The sequence below is a fragment of the Littorina saxatilis genome, linkage group LG5 (genome assembly GCF_037325665.1).
Source record: "Littorina saxatilis isolate snail1 linkage group LG5, US_GU_Lsax_2.0, whole genome shotgun sequence".
NCBI lineage: Eukaryota > Metazoa > Mollusca > Gastropoda > Littorinimorpha > Littorinidae > Littorina > Littorina saxatilis.
Window position 1 is genome coordinate 61,742,231 of NC_090249.1, and position 14,371 is coordinate 61,756,601.

The following is a 14,371-nucleotide window of genomic DNA, read 5'->3' on the forward strand; positions in this document are numbered from 1 at the left end:
AACGATAACCACCTCGGTCCATGTGTGTAACGATAACCACTTCGGTCCATGTGTGTAACGATAACCACCTCGGTCCGTGTGTGTAACGATAACCACCTCGGTCCATGTGTGTAACGATAACCACCTCGGTCCATGTGTGTAACGATAACCACCTCGGTCCATGTGTGTAACGCTAACCACCTCGGTCCATGTGTGTAACGATAACCACCTCGGTCCATGTGTGTAACGATAACCACCTCGGTCCATGTGTGTAACGATAACCACCTCGGTCCATGTGTGTAACGATAACCACCTCGGTCCATGTGTGTAACGATAACCACTTCGGTCCGTGTGTGTAACGATAACCACTTCGGTCCATGTGTGTAACGATAACCACCTCGGTCCATGTGTGTAACGATAACCACCTCGGTCCATGTGTGTAACGATACCCACCTCGGTCCATGTGTGTAACGCTAACCACCTCGGTCCATGTGTGTAACGATAACCACCTCGGTCCATGTGTGTAACGATAACCACTTCGGTCCATGTGTGTAACGATAACCACCTCGGTCCATGTGTGTAACGATAACCACCTCGGTCCATGTGTGTAACGAAAACCACCTCGGTCCATGTGTGTAACGATAACCACCTCGGTCCATGTGTGTAACGATAACCACCTCGGTCCATGTGTGTAACGATAACCACTTCGGTCAATGTGTGTAACGATAACCACCTCGGTCCATGTGTGTAACGATAACCACTTCGGTCCATGTGTGTAACGATAACCACCTCGGTGTAATGATAACCACCTCGGTCCATGTGTGTAACGATAACCACTTCGGTCCATGTGTGTAACGATAACCACCTCGGACCATGTGTGTAACGATAACCACTTCGGTCCATGTGTGTAACGATAACCACTTCGGTCCATGTGTGTAACGATAACCACCTCGGACCATGTGTGTAACGATAACCACCTCGGTCCATGTGTGTAACAATAACCACTTCGGTCCATGTGTGTAACGATAACCACTTCGGTCCATGTGTGTAACGATAACCACCTCGGTCCATGTGTGTAACGATAACCACTTCGGTCCATGTGTGTAACGATAACCACCTCGGTCCATGTGTGTAACGATAACCACTTCGGTCCATGTGTGTAACGATAACCACTTCGGTCCATGTGTGTAACGATAACCACTTCGGTCCGTGTGTGTAACGATAACCACTTCGGTCCATGTGTGTAACGCTAACCACCTCGGTCCATGTGTGTAACGATAACCACTTCGGTCCATGTGTGTAACGATAACCACTTCGGTCCGTGTGTGTAACGATAACCACTTTGGTCCATGTGTGTAACGATAACCACCTCGGTCCATGTGTGTAACGCTAACCACCTCGGTCCATGTGTGTAACGATAACCACCTCGGTCCATGTGTGTAACGATAACCACCTCGGTCCATGTGTGTAACGATAACCACTTTGGTCCATGTGTGTAACGATAACCACCTCGGTCCGTGTGTGTAACGATAACCACTTCGGTCCGTGTGTGTAACGATAACCACCTCGGTCCATGTGTGTAACGATAACCACCTCGGTCCATGTGTGTAACGATAACCACCTCGGTCCATGTGTGTAACGATAACCACCTCGGTCCATGTGTGTAACGATAACCACCTCGGTCCGTGTGTGTAACGATAACCACCTCGGTCCGTGTGTGTAACAATAACCACCTCGGTCCATGTGTGTAACGCTAACCACCTCGGTCCATGTGTGTAACGATAACCACCTCGATCCATGTGTGTAACGATAACCACTTCGGTCCATGTGTGTAACGATAACCACCTCGGTCCATGTGTGTAACGATAACCACCTCGGTCCATGTGTGTAACGATAACCACCTCGGTCCATGTGTGTAACGCTAACCACCTCGGTCCATGTGTGTAACGATAACCACCTCGGTCCATGTGTGTAACGATAACCACCTCGGTCCATGTGTGTAACGATAACCACCTCGGTCCATGTGTGTAACGATAACCACCTCGGTCCATGTGTGTAACGATAACCACTAACATGATAGTGCACTGTTTTGCCCCTCTCTGAGAGCAGCAGTAAAATTATAAACTTTCTCAAGACTGTGGTTGCCAATCACTTTTTATCTTCGGAAATTGAAGAGGAATCCAGAACTTGTCGAACTTTCTCAAAGATGCAAAATATAGTCTCTTGCAAAAGCAGGTTTTAAATCAAACTGTAAATTAAACATTGAAATCAGTCGCTATTGCGTTTGGCGTGCAGGGCAGCATGCGTTAATTCTTCCCTGTACTTAAAAAGAAAAAGAAATATATTTCCCCCTCAGCAAAACGTTTTATGGAAATGTGTCAGTGCAGAGATGACAGACAAAAGTATGGTATTATCTCCTGGTATTTTTACCTTGACGTTTTCTTGTTGTAGTGTACGTTAGCTCCGAGAAAAAGACCAGCTTTACTCATGTTTGTCTCGAAGCTAAGCTGTTTGTTAATCCGGGGAGGGAGGGGGGGATTTGTCCAGGTCAGAAACCAGTTATTTCTTACTTGCAACACATCATTCATAATGTTGCACTCGTACTCGCTTTATCACGTGACCCACGTAATCCCGTTCCTCTCTACGCTGTGGTCCATAAAACCACAATAAGACTTCACTTAGGCTACTATGGTAAGCTCGCCGTCATGTTGTAATTCCTCACGCTAACTTGAACTCACTTACTCACCCACATGTTCTCCAAAACACAGGTCTACTCAGTGACTCACAAACACACTCACTCACTCACTGACCAATCAGAATGACTCTTCCGCGTTCGAAGAGCGTTAAAAGTCAATAGTCGTCCAGTCACTCATTAGTTCACATTCTCTCTTGTTATAGTTTTAGTGATTAGTTAGCCTTCTTTTTCACTTTACTGTAGCAAACTGAGATAAGAAATGAGCTGTAACCAATTCGTGTTGTATACAGTCACGTGTTGGCTGCGGCCATTTTGTACTACTACTGTGATGAATGCCGATCATATCGATACTGTGTGGTTTGTGTGCACTTGTTCAACATGATGGCGGTGGTAAATCTGTGTGCAATATTCTATCATTCGCCGTGCAATATCGTCCATACCCTAGTCGGTGTTAATATCATTGTTGTAGACTTTTTTCTTCCTTTTTTTCGTTTATGTATTTTTCAGCAGATCTAAACGCTGAAAGTGGATTTGATCAAATATAAAAAAATGACCCCCTTAAAAAATTAATTCAAAATAAAGAAGAAAATAAAGATAACAACCTGACCACCCACCCCCCCCCCTTTTTTTTCCCCTCTCGGAAACAAGAAAAACGTTCTACGTGTCATAATACGTTCTATGCCCCGAAAGGCACTTGTCTTTTCTATCTGGCACGATTTCCAGTTGTGATGCAACAAGTGACGCGATGTTTGTGTGTTGCCCAGTTCAGTCAAGTGTGACATTTGTAGTGAAATAATTGTCTACGCATTATTAGAAATGGCTGCATCAGGAATTCATAATAGAACTAGTTTTCTTATGGATCGGGACTGCTTGAGGGTGTATCTTCCCTTGTTAGGGTCCCTCGTTTAGAACTTTTGTAAGAACCAGTGATGTTATTGTGCTGAAACCGTTACTTCCCTGCCAAGTCTCGTCTGCTGCTGGTGTTGTTTTTATTCTTTGTATAAATCTTGGTGACTAGACGTCAAGACTATTACATTGTATTCTCTCCCACAGCCAAACATAATGCTAATATGTATTTTAATGGAATATTTTGTAGACAGTGTTCAGTATTTTCCTGCAGCCGTTTTGCTGTTGTATCTGTTATTTCTCGTTGATTTTGTATCTTGTTGATTTGTGCTTCGCCAGTTGGAATCTTGCCTTATGTTATTTGTGTATCGTGTTTGTGTATTTATCTAGTGTTGCGTCCATTTGTATTTATAAAGTGAGACATGCGTTGCTCTTGCCTATATACCCTGGCTGCTTCAACTGACTGTAAGCATAATACAAACCGCATTTACTTCCGTCAACATTTAGACAGTTGTACCGTATTTTCAGAATGGACTTTTATAAAGCTGTTCAAGCTTATCTGTTTTCTTAACTTCTCTATTTATAGTGTAACACAGTTCTACTTTAAGCCTAATTCAACAGTCTATAGGAAAGTACTGTATTTTCAGAGTGTGTTTTTCTGAAGCTGTTTATGTCTTTCATAAAAATTCTACTTTTGACCTTCGTATCAGGAAGACATTTGAAACAAAAACCTCTTTCACTGGTACTGTACATGAAACGTTTTTTGAACCAAGGTTTCTTTTTTCTCGCTCAAAAATCTCTTGGGATCAGCTCTCTTTCTCTCTTTCTTATATTTTTAAAATACATATATTATTTTTACAATCAAGCTTCCATATACCTCATAGCCAGAAGCCAGTATTTCACAAACAGCATTGAAAACTAACATATTCAGATGGAACTACTCGCTGCAATTTTGAAGTATTTTCCGTTGGTTCACTTCCAGATGCTAGCTCTGACAAGCTTTGCTAGTATCGTTTTTGTAATCTGCTCTGGATGGGTTCATTTGAATCGTTGTTCATATTGTGTGTGATGTATTTACAGTATTGCATGCATTTGGTTGCTCAATTTTATGTTCACGCTTTAATTGTTAAGCTATTAAAAAGCTGTATACTAAGTGCGGTACCAATTGCTCAGTCTAGTTTTGTTGGCCTTTTTAACATTCTACTACTACACACACACAACCTGTCTTATATAGTATTTACAAATCAAATACTGATAAAGCCAAACTTCGCACTGTTATAAAAAAAATACTTCAGGACCAAACACTATCCAAACAGTAAATGTGCTTTTGTTTTGATGTGATATATACATTGACAAGCCAAACTATTTTTGCTTTTGTCTTTTTGTGTAAATGCTCAGATCGGTTACCGTGGCTCAACTCACGTTTCTTTGTGAAATAAAATGTTCAATAATGTTTGAAATATAATGTGATTGATATTTATTTGTTCCCTGTTGTAGTCACAACTTATGTATGTCGAGGCTGTATATTTCTTACATGACGTAATCATGTATGTATCTGCTCGTCTCCTAGTTGATCATCGTGAGTGTAGTTTATGTGTACGATGTATAATTATGCATGGTGTCAGGTAGTTCCAGTACAAACGTGACGACACCTAAAGAGATTGTTCTGTTACATCGTCAGGACAGGGAACATCAGGAATCCTGTACTCCTAGCGTACCGTGTTTTCTGGGAATAAATTGTTGTTTGCTAGTTGTTGCGTGACAGCGGCAAAATTCGTGTTTTTATTTTGGAGAGAGAGAGAGAGAGAGAGAGAGAGAGAGTGTGTGTGTGTGTGTGTGTGTGTGTGTGTGTGTGTGTGTGTGTGTGTATGTATGTGAGAAATAGAATGAGAGAGGGAGAGAGAGAAACTGGCTGACTGACTGATCGGCTTTATTCAAAATGGGGAAAGCAATGACGCACAATGCCTCGTCTAGCAACCTTTCCTGAGAAATATAAAACATGTTGTATACGCAGAAAAAATACAAACAGGAATAATTATGTAAAAATGCTAATAGCAATCAATATTAAAAAGAACTACAGAAAGTCGGAGGTTAGAGACATTATTAAACACTCACACACACACACACGCTTACACACACACACACACACACACGCACACACACTCACACACACACACACACACATACACACACACACTCACATCACACACTCACACACACACACACACACACGAATATAAAATCAAAGAAATTCACAAATAAAATTGTGGCACCAGGTCACGAACACAAAAAGGGACACCCTAACAAGCTGTAATAAATTAATTATACAAAACAAAACAAAAAAGAACAGGCACGCCCTTTGAGATCCTGAATTGCATTCTAAAAAGTATGTTCACAATATATCTCCCTGTGAATGATTGTGTGTACTTTTGCACTACCAAACTGATGACAAAAACAATGTTATGTGGCTTCTTGGTCGATTAAGAGAAAACACAAGACGATAATTACTGCTTCCCTCGCATCGACAAAAAAGCCGGTCTGACAACGAACCACTGAACATCTCAGTTATATTGTTTTTGTAGCGCTGGCAAAAGAAGAAGCGAACCCATTATCAAGCATGAACCATTAAGAGAGAGAGAGAGAGAGAGAGAGAGAGAGAGAGAGAGAGAGAGAGAGAGAGAGAGAGAGAGAGAGAGAGAGAGAACGAATGAACGAACGAACGAACGAACTTTATTACTCAAGGATGGAGATTTTAGGCTCACGCCTTTGTCTTACAATCTGTCCCTGCTAAACTAAGACATAAACATAAAGACAATAAAAGGACAAGTGTCAATCGCAATCATACAGTATTACTAATTACAACATTACCTATACGAATACATAATGCATGATAGAACATTGAAATGTACATGTATGTATGTCAATATAATACAAAGGAAAAGAAAAGTCGACTCGCACACACACGCGCGCCGCATGCCGCAATCACGTTCGCACTCAATACAACACACACTCACACACTCACACACTCACACTCACACACACACACACACACATACACTCACACACACACACATACACATATGCGCACACGCACACACACAGACATACACAGACATAATTATACGCACGCACACACAGATACACACACAGACACAGACACAGACACACACACACACACACGCACACAGAGAGAGAGAGAGAGAGAGAGAGAGAGAGAGAGAGAGAGAGAGAGAGAGAGAGAGAGAGAGAGAGAGAGAGAGAGAGAGAGAGCGAGCGAGAGAGAGAAAGAGAGAGAGAGAAAGAGAGAGAGAGCTGTGCCTCGCGGAGTAAGGGAAAGAACTCAAGGGATTGTTATCAAGGACAAAAATCAACATTTACTTCCCCTGAACCAACGTTGTGATCGCACTTTTTTTGTTGGAGGAAGGGAGGCAACTCTTCTTTGCCAAAGGTTTCCAGAAGAGTGTTTGAGAGGGGAACGAGGTGGAGGTGTTGCCCGAATTAACAATTTTAACTTTTTTTTCTCTCATCTCACCGTTTGAATTTTTGATTGTTTGTACTATTTGTTGTTGAAAATAATCTATAATGATAACTAAGTGTCGGATTGCACGAACAGCTTTCACTGACTGGATACTTAGACACGGCACATTGGAAATATCGGTTGCTGCCGGGAAGGGCCGTCAAAAACTTATCATGCACCCGAAACCCAACCAACACTCACACAAAAAAAGATGAAACAAACACACACACACACACACACACACACACACACAAACGGTTGACAACAACAAAATGTTTACCATTATTATTTTGACATTATTTCAAACTTGTTATATTAAAATCGTCCGCCAAATTTCATTTGCTTTTAAGAGTACGCTCATAAGCTTAGCTTGTTGTGCTCCATGTTCCTAATTTCATGTATGCGGCAATAGTACCAACGAAATTTATTGAATAAACTTGTTTAAACCAACAACAAAATGTCATGCACTGCACACACACACACACACACACACACACACACACACACACACACAAACACACACACACACACATACAAACAACACACACACAAACACACACACGACAGATTGATAACACATCTTTAACATAGCCTACCAATACGTCAGCTTGGTCCCTTGTCGCAATCATCATTGTTAGAACCAGTGATGGGAAGAGAGTCTGCATGACTCAGTCTCTGTGTGTTTGTGTACACGTAGTGTGTATGTGTGTGTGTGTTTGTACACGTAGTGTGTATGTGGGTGTGTTTGTACACGTAGTGTGTATGTGTGTGTGTGTTTGTACACGTAGTGTGTATGTGTGTGTGTTTGTACACGTAGTGTGTATGTGTGTGTGTGTGTGTCACTGTTTGTACACGTAGTCACCAGTGCTGGACTGATCGTGTAGGCTAACCTCTGCGAACGCCAAGAAGAAGTAGACGTAGTGTCACAGCGTATAATTGATAGAGTAAGACAACACTGTGACCTCGGGGTTCTAACGAGGAGGGGATGGTCATGTCTTGAGGAGTTCAAGAGCAGAGAGAGAGAGAGAGATGCGCAGTGCGGCAGAAGTTGTCCTTTCCTGTATACAGGGAAAACTCTACAGGAAGTACACCTACAGGGAATGCACCCACTTTTGGTTGACTTAGACCCCTTCTGCCGCAGTGCGTAGGCCTATACCTATTACACACTTGCACGTGCAGCACGCAGCACGGTAAGTACACAGCGGGGAGCTCTGTCAGTGTGTTGCGCTATGTAGGTCGCACTGCTCACAGCTATTTTTACTTTCAACATGGCGCCGTGAAGGCTTCATCTCGCTTGTCTCTGATCTCGCCAAGCAGCCACAACACGACGTAAATATCACCCAGGCTCGGACCCAGCTCGCATCCCCCCGACCCTGACCACACGGTCTACAGGTAAGGCCGCCATTCTTTCTCCCTTTTTACCCCCCGACTCGCCACCTGTCTGTTCCTGTCTCTCCCTACCACCGCATTTAGGATGCTTTATCTGCTATCGCCATCGCTGTAAGAGGGTGCCCTTTGGTTTGGACCCGTGTGTTTTGAAGAAGGGGATCCATCTCTCTCACTGCACGGCAAGAGGGAGGGGATAGGTCTCAAGTTGTGGGAGAAACACAAAGGCAGCGGTCGTTTCTCGAACGATTCTTTTACGTTGTGGTGTGTTCTAGGCCGTGTTTATTTCAAGACGTGCACGTACGCTGCGTGTTGCCCCACTTAACTGTCCCAGGGACTTAGCTAGGTAGTACTTTCAGACATCGTAATCCCGGAGCTCAAAACACATTCCGCTGCCCCGTGCGACTTTGATCGGTCACAGGACCCTGTGATTGGTGGATGGACCAACTCGTCAAGGGGGACACTTCTTTTTCTTTAACAACCCGATCCTGGCAATTTCTGTCTTGACACCAGCCTCCCGTCTCTCGGGGATCAGGGTTCGAGCCTATCGGATTTCTAAATAATTAGGCAAGCAGTCGTGTGATGGGAAAGAGAAAAGTTTTCTCTATCAATACCACGGCTGTTTAATTTGCTGGCGACGCGCAGAAAACGGTTGAAGTCTGTGTTTTTTCTTCACGTTCAGGACCCCACCTTTACTGAAGTCTTCAGACACAGCTGCTGAAACTGGGGGGCTCTGCAAGGGTGGAAGTTTATGTTTTTGTATCGGGCTTGGCCTTTCTGATAGAGAGGCTCTGGCAAGGGATAAGAGACACAGACATAGAAAGAGAATGTGTGTATGTTTGTGGGGTACAAAGTTTTGTTCCCACAGGCGGAAGAACTATAAGTTGTCAATTGTATTTTGTTGTTGTCGTTCAAAACTGATTTTTTTTCAGCGAAGTAGAATTTTGTTGTCTCCTGAAAACTGACACACTTGCCTATGGAGTTATTTTTACGCAGTTTGAGACAGCTTACGCAACGCACCTCTGAGCAAGGTCTAGCTCTAGTTTGGCTGAGGTTGCTGCACGTCACAGTTTCCTTTCTCTCCGTCTTACTTCAGGGCCAAAGCCTGAGTTTCACGGCGACCAGTTAGGCTACACAGTCTTTGTTGCGATACACACATGACGTCATGAGCTAAAACGAGGCTGTTGCTCATTCATTGGACACATTTTTACTGAATGACCGATTTTACACACAACCCTCCGTGTGGGTATGTTTTGCTGTGTTTCAAAAATCGGTTACCTCAGTTTGAAACGAGTCCTTAAGGGATTCTTTTTTTTTTTTTTCCCCTCTTCTTTCTCTTCTTCTTTGTCTCACTCTCCTCTTCACTCTCATCTCTTTTCTTCTCTCTACTCTCTCTCTCTCTTTTTTTTTCCTTTTCTCTCTAGCTCTTTCTCTTTCATTTTTTTTCTTTTTTCTTCTTCATGTATTTATTTTATTTTGTTTCATTCTTTTTTTGGTTGTCCCGACGCTTGTTCCTTCTTCCAGTATGCTACCACGCCGCCCCGTCCAAGCACTCACTGCAACATCCACAATCCAATTCACAATTTTCAAATGTACGATTTCCAAATGAAAACTAAATTGCTAGTTTTGGCTCGTGTTTTGTGTGTGTGTGTGTGGTGTGTGTGTGTGTGTGTGTGTGTGTGTGTGTTTGTGTGTGTGTGTGTGTGTGTGTGCATTTGTGTGTGTGTGTGTGTGTGTGTGTGTTTGTGTGTGTGTGTGTGTGTGTGTGTGTGTGTGTGTGTGTGTGTGTGTGTGTGTGTGTGTGTTTTAAAGTACGTTTTACACTACGATAATCTTACATCAATGCGTCGGCATTAAACAAATCTGAACTAATCCCGCATGTTACATCTCACCACTCAGTGTGAGGCGAGTGTCTCTTTAAACGTTCAATTCTCACCGCGTGTGAAAGGCGTGGAGACAGGTGATAGGACACGGCAGGTAGGTAGGTAGGTAGGTTTGATGGTGCGGGATGATGAAGCTGATTTGCCGAGAGGTGAGCTTTGATTCCTGATCGGGTGACAGGTGGCAGCCTCTCAGACACCCGCCCAGCTGCTTCCACCCGTCTTCTGGCACCAAGCCACCCGCCCTGCCGCCGCTGCCTGCCTTGCCACCCGTTTTCATCAACTCTCGCCTCTACAGTGAGTGGAGGTGGGTGGAATGAAGGGGGGTTGGGTGAGGTGCGGGCGGGGGAGGGAGGTGGGTGCGATACACGCTATAGCGGTTACCATGCGTACACTTTAACATTCTGACTCGCCCCGGAAAATGTGGGTGAGGATAATGTTCGTTTACTCATGCAGAGAAATATGTGTTTTAAGAAGCACATGGAGGGAGAATTGGTGGAAATACATGCAGATACTGACAGAGAGACGTCATTGATTTGAATTGAACTTTATTTTCCGTTAGTGACAGAATAAGAAATGTAAGCATGCTTTTATCATCCAGCCCTCGCCCATTGAGGGTTAAGGCGTAAGGGTCACCGAGATTGTCGGACCAAAACTGTTATTTTTTTATTCAGTCATTTGCAATCAATGAATTGGCTTGATGTTTGGTTGTGTTCTTCAAAAATCATTATATTTTCAGAAAACATCAAGTTTGAATGCCTAAATTAAGTAGAACAACTGAAAAAATTATTTAGTTAGAAAAAAATGGGCAAAATAAACCTGCAAAAATGCTAATTTTAGCATTTTTCAATGCACTCTTGGGGAAAAAGTATGTGTCCAATTGAAAAATAAATTGGCACTCATATTTAAAGCATCATTACCTACATTATGTTCTAAAAGCTTTCTGTTTTGTTGGAAATTTTGCTTTTAGTAGCATTAGCAAAAGAATACTATAATTCTATTTATTCCCCCCTCTGCTTCTTTACCTCTGTAAACTTGTAGAGCTAGTTATTTTTCGATAAACACCCAGCAAACAAACAAATAACGACCCAGCAACAGCCTGAATCCTCGATAGCGCAATGGGTTGAGAAGCTGTTCTGCGTCGGTACTACTTTTGCGACTGAAAAGTTCCGAACGCTCTAATGTACGAAGTATACATCTCTGGAGCAAACAATACAAACATACCGCATTTAAATTAACAACTACAGGCTGGAACACATGAATCTCCATATAAAATCCATGAGTTTGGTTGTTTTCTGAATCTAGGTCTGCTGTGCACAAACGTTCATCACAAGCAAATTCCCAAGGCAAGTAACTCTCATACTTTGTCTAGCGACAAGAGTAGTTCCCCTTTCAAATTTCTTTTCACTCAGTTTCTTCGACAACAGACTGCAATCCGACGGTCAGTTTTCAACAATATTTCATTTAATAAACAGATCACACGCAACCAAATGCACACATCTCATCAATTTACACAACATAAAGCGGTTCATACACTATTTTCCCCAGAAAACTGAACTTCATACAGTTTTAACGTTGGAACACAGGTGCAAAAGTTCGTCTGCTAGTCCCATTTGACGAAAGAACATTATCCTAAGCCATACCAAAACATAATTATACAGAACACACAATATCTGCCTTTGCCGCCACAGCAGAATAACATATCTGTGTACTTGATTTTAGTCCAAAATAGGAAAACTGACAAGAAGTGTTAACAGAATGGAATGATTTGCACGGAACTATACAACCGCGCATTAATCGATCGCCTGCGCAGGTTGACTGGTTGAGTGAATAGGATTCGATCAAACTTTCGCAAAAAAACTCATCTTTTCTTTGAATAACTGAAGAAAGGAGGAATAAAGAGGTTACACACCTCGTCTCAGTGATTATAAAAAATAATGGTCTCAGTTCGCGGTCATGAAAAAGATCGCTAAAGCTCGCATTTTTCATGATCCGCTAACTTCGACCATTATTTTTAATAATCACTGAGACTCGGCATGTAACCTCTACATATTATTATGATATATCACACAATAAAAAAAAATTCTATTTTTCTGATTATCAGCTTCATTTTAGAACAACATATAGCCAGTCAAGTGAACATTTGATGTGCAAAGTTTCAATGGAATAGGTCAATATTTAAAAAAGTTGATCATGCAGACAGTGTAGCTGCTCTGTGATTTCGCGCGAACTTTCACCACATCAGTCTATGTCCTTCAGGGGGGTGTCATCAAGAGATCAGAATCAAAACTATCTTCACTTGAGCTACTATCTGATTCATCATCTGTGTCAGACTGTTCTGAGCAGTTTTTGGAATCAAATTCATCACCAGAACCGATAATTTCATTCAACAGACCCTTGATTTTTTGTGCAGATCTCGAAAGGGGCGTGGCACTTTGAGTTGGAGCAGTTGGGGTGGGGGGTAACGTCTGTTCGTCGTTCGTCTGCACCACACCATGTGTCGATGCATCACCGGCATTGTTCAATTCGGGAGTCTTCCGTGTGAATCTGTTTCCATGAAAACGACGCTTTTTCGGCCTAGAAAGGCAATACTTTCCTTCAGACATGATGATTTTCTCAAAAAGTTGACTCTTTTCACAGTAGGCTCCATAATTCGCTTCGAAATTCACTTTCAATGCATGAAAGCCGCCATCTTGCCGTCAACTGTAGGGAGCAGTCGTTGTACGGTTGTTGTAAACCAGGTTTATTATTTTCCAGCAGCTCAGCGCAAATAGGATTGTTGTTATCCCCGAGTACGCTAGTACAAGGGTCCAGCAGACTTTAATTGTCTGTGTGTGTGTGTGTGTGTGTGTCTCGACTTAACAGCTTATTGCTGGGAAACTACTGGGCGCAGTTCGTTCAAAAGTTGATACACTAACTTGATAATAGGTCCGATTGATCGTATTAAAACTTCATAATGTTACCTGGGACCTAAATGCGAAATAAACCACAAAAAAACGACTTGGCGGCGGGGGGAATTCGCGGAGCCACAGCCAGCCAGGCAGTCTCAAAGAACAGCCGAACGCGTTACACATTGACGAGAAATATAGCGTCATAAAAAGATTACGTCACGGTCAAAAGTCTTTGACGTCTTTTTCTCTCGCGCGGTGTGTGTGTGTGTGTGTTCATTTTGTGCACATATATGTGTGAACAGCTCAGATCATGGGTAATTTTAACACCTTCACATTTAAATGCTTATTTTATAGCCATCCATTGAATTGAGAAGAAAACAAAGCATACTAAACTGCTAAGCATGAATCAAACAATAAGAAAATAAAAAGAACCAACAGCATCGTTTTGTATGTGTGGGTAGTAAACACGTTTTATTTACAAAACACGGCGGAAAATGGCGACAAATTTGTTGCACAGCGACAGGTCACTTTCTTCAACCAAGGCCAGTACTTTCATACATGACAAAGGAAAGCAAATATGGCCTGAATAATAAAGTTATAGTGTTCCTTTGCGTGTCTGAGTGATAAACTGTTTTAACCAACTATCTTCTGAAACGTAATTGCACTCAGCAGATTTGTCTTCCGCTCATAACTTTCGTGTCACACGGTCTTTGTGCGACAAACAGATAGATCGCATTCTCGCAGAAAATCATTGACAACACAGACCAGTCATTTTTAGCATTGCATTTGGGAAGGGCTACTATTATAGTGTGTTTTAAGAAAGAAAAACATTACAGTATCGGCAGAACACGACCAAATGAGTTTTCGTGTCACAGCGTTATGGGCGTGAGATTGTTTAGACTTTTTGTTCTCACACTGTAGCAAAATCATTGACAACACAGACAAGTCAGTTTTAGCATAGACATTGGGAAAGGCTACTATTATAGTGTGTTTTAGGAAAGAAAAACATTATAGTATCGGCAGAACACGACCAAATCATGACAAATGAGTTTGCGTTTTGGGCGTTATGGGCGTTTTTTCACACTGCAGATCATATCTCAAAAACTACGGAGTGGATCTTTATGAAATTTGATATGGATATTTTTGACTGGATTTTCTCATAGAAGGTTTTTCCGTT

At 42.2% G+C, this 14,371-nt stretch overlaps 1 protein-coding gene across 1 annotated transcript in view; it reads left to right on the forward strand.

The window, feature by feature from the left end:
• The first annotated feature begins 8,222 nt into the window (after positions 1 to 8,222).
• LOC138967838 (protein starmaker-like) overlaps positions 8,223 to 14,371 on the forward strand; it is a 19,444-nt gene continuing 13,295 nt past the window's right edge. The window contains exon 1 of the mRNA XM_070340496.1: positions 8,223 to 8,429. The gene's annotated coding sequence lies outside the window, so the exon portion shown is untranslated. The remainder of the gene's footprint in view (positions 8,430 to 14,371) is intronic.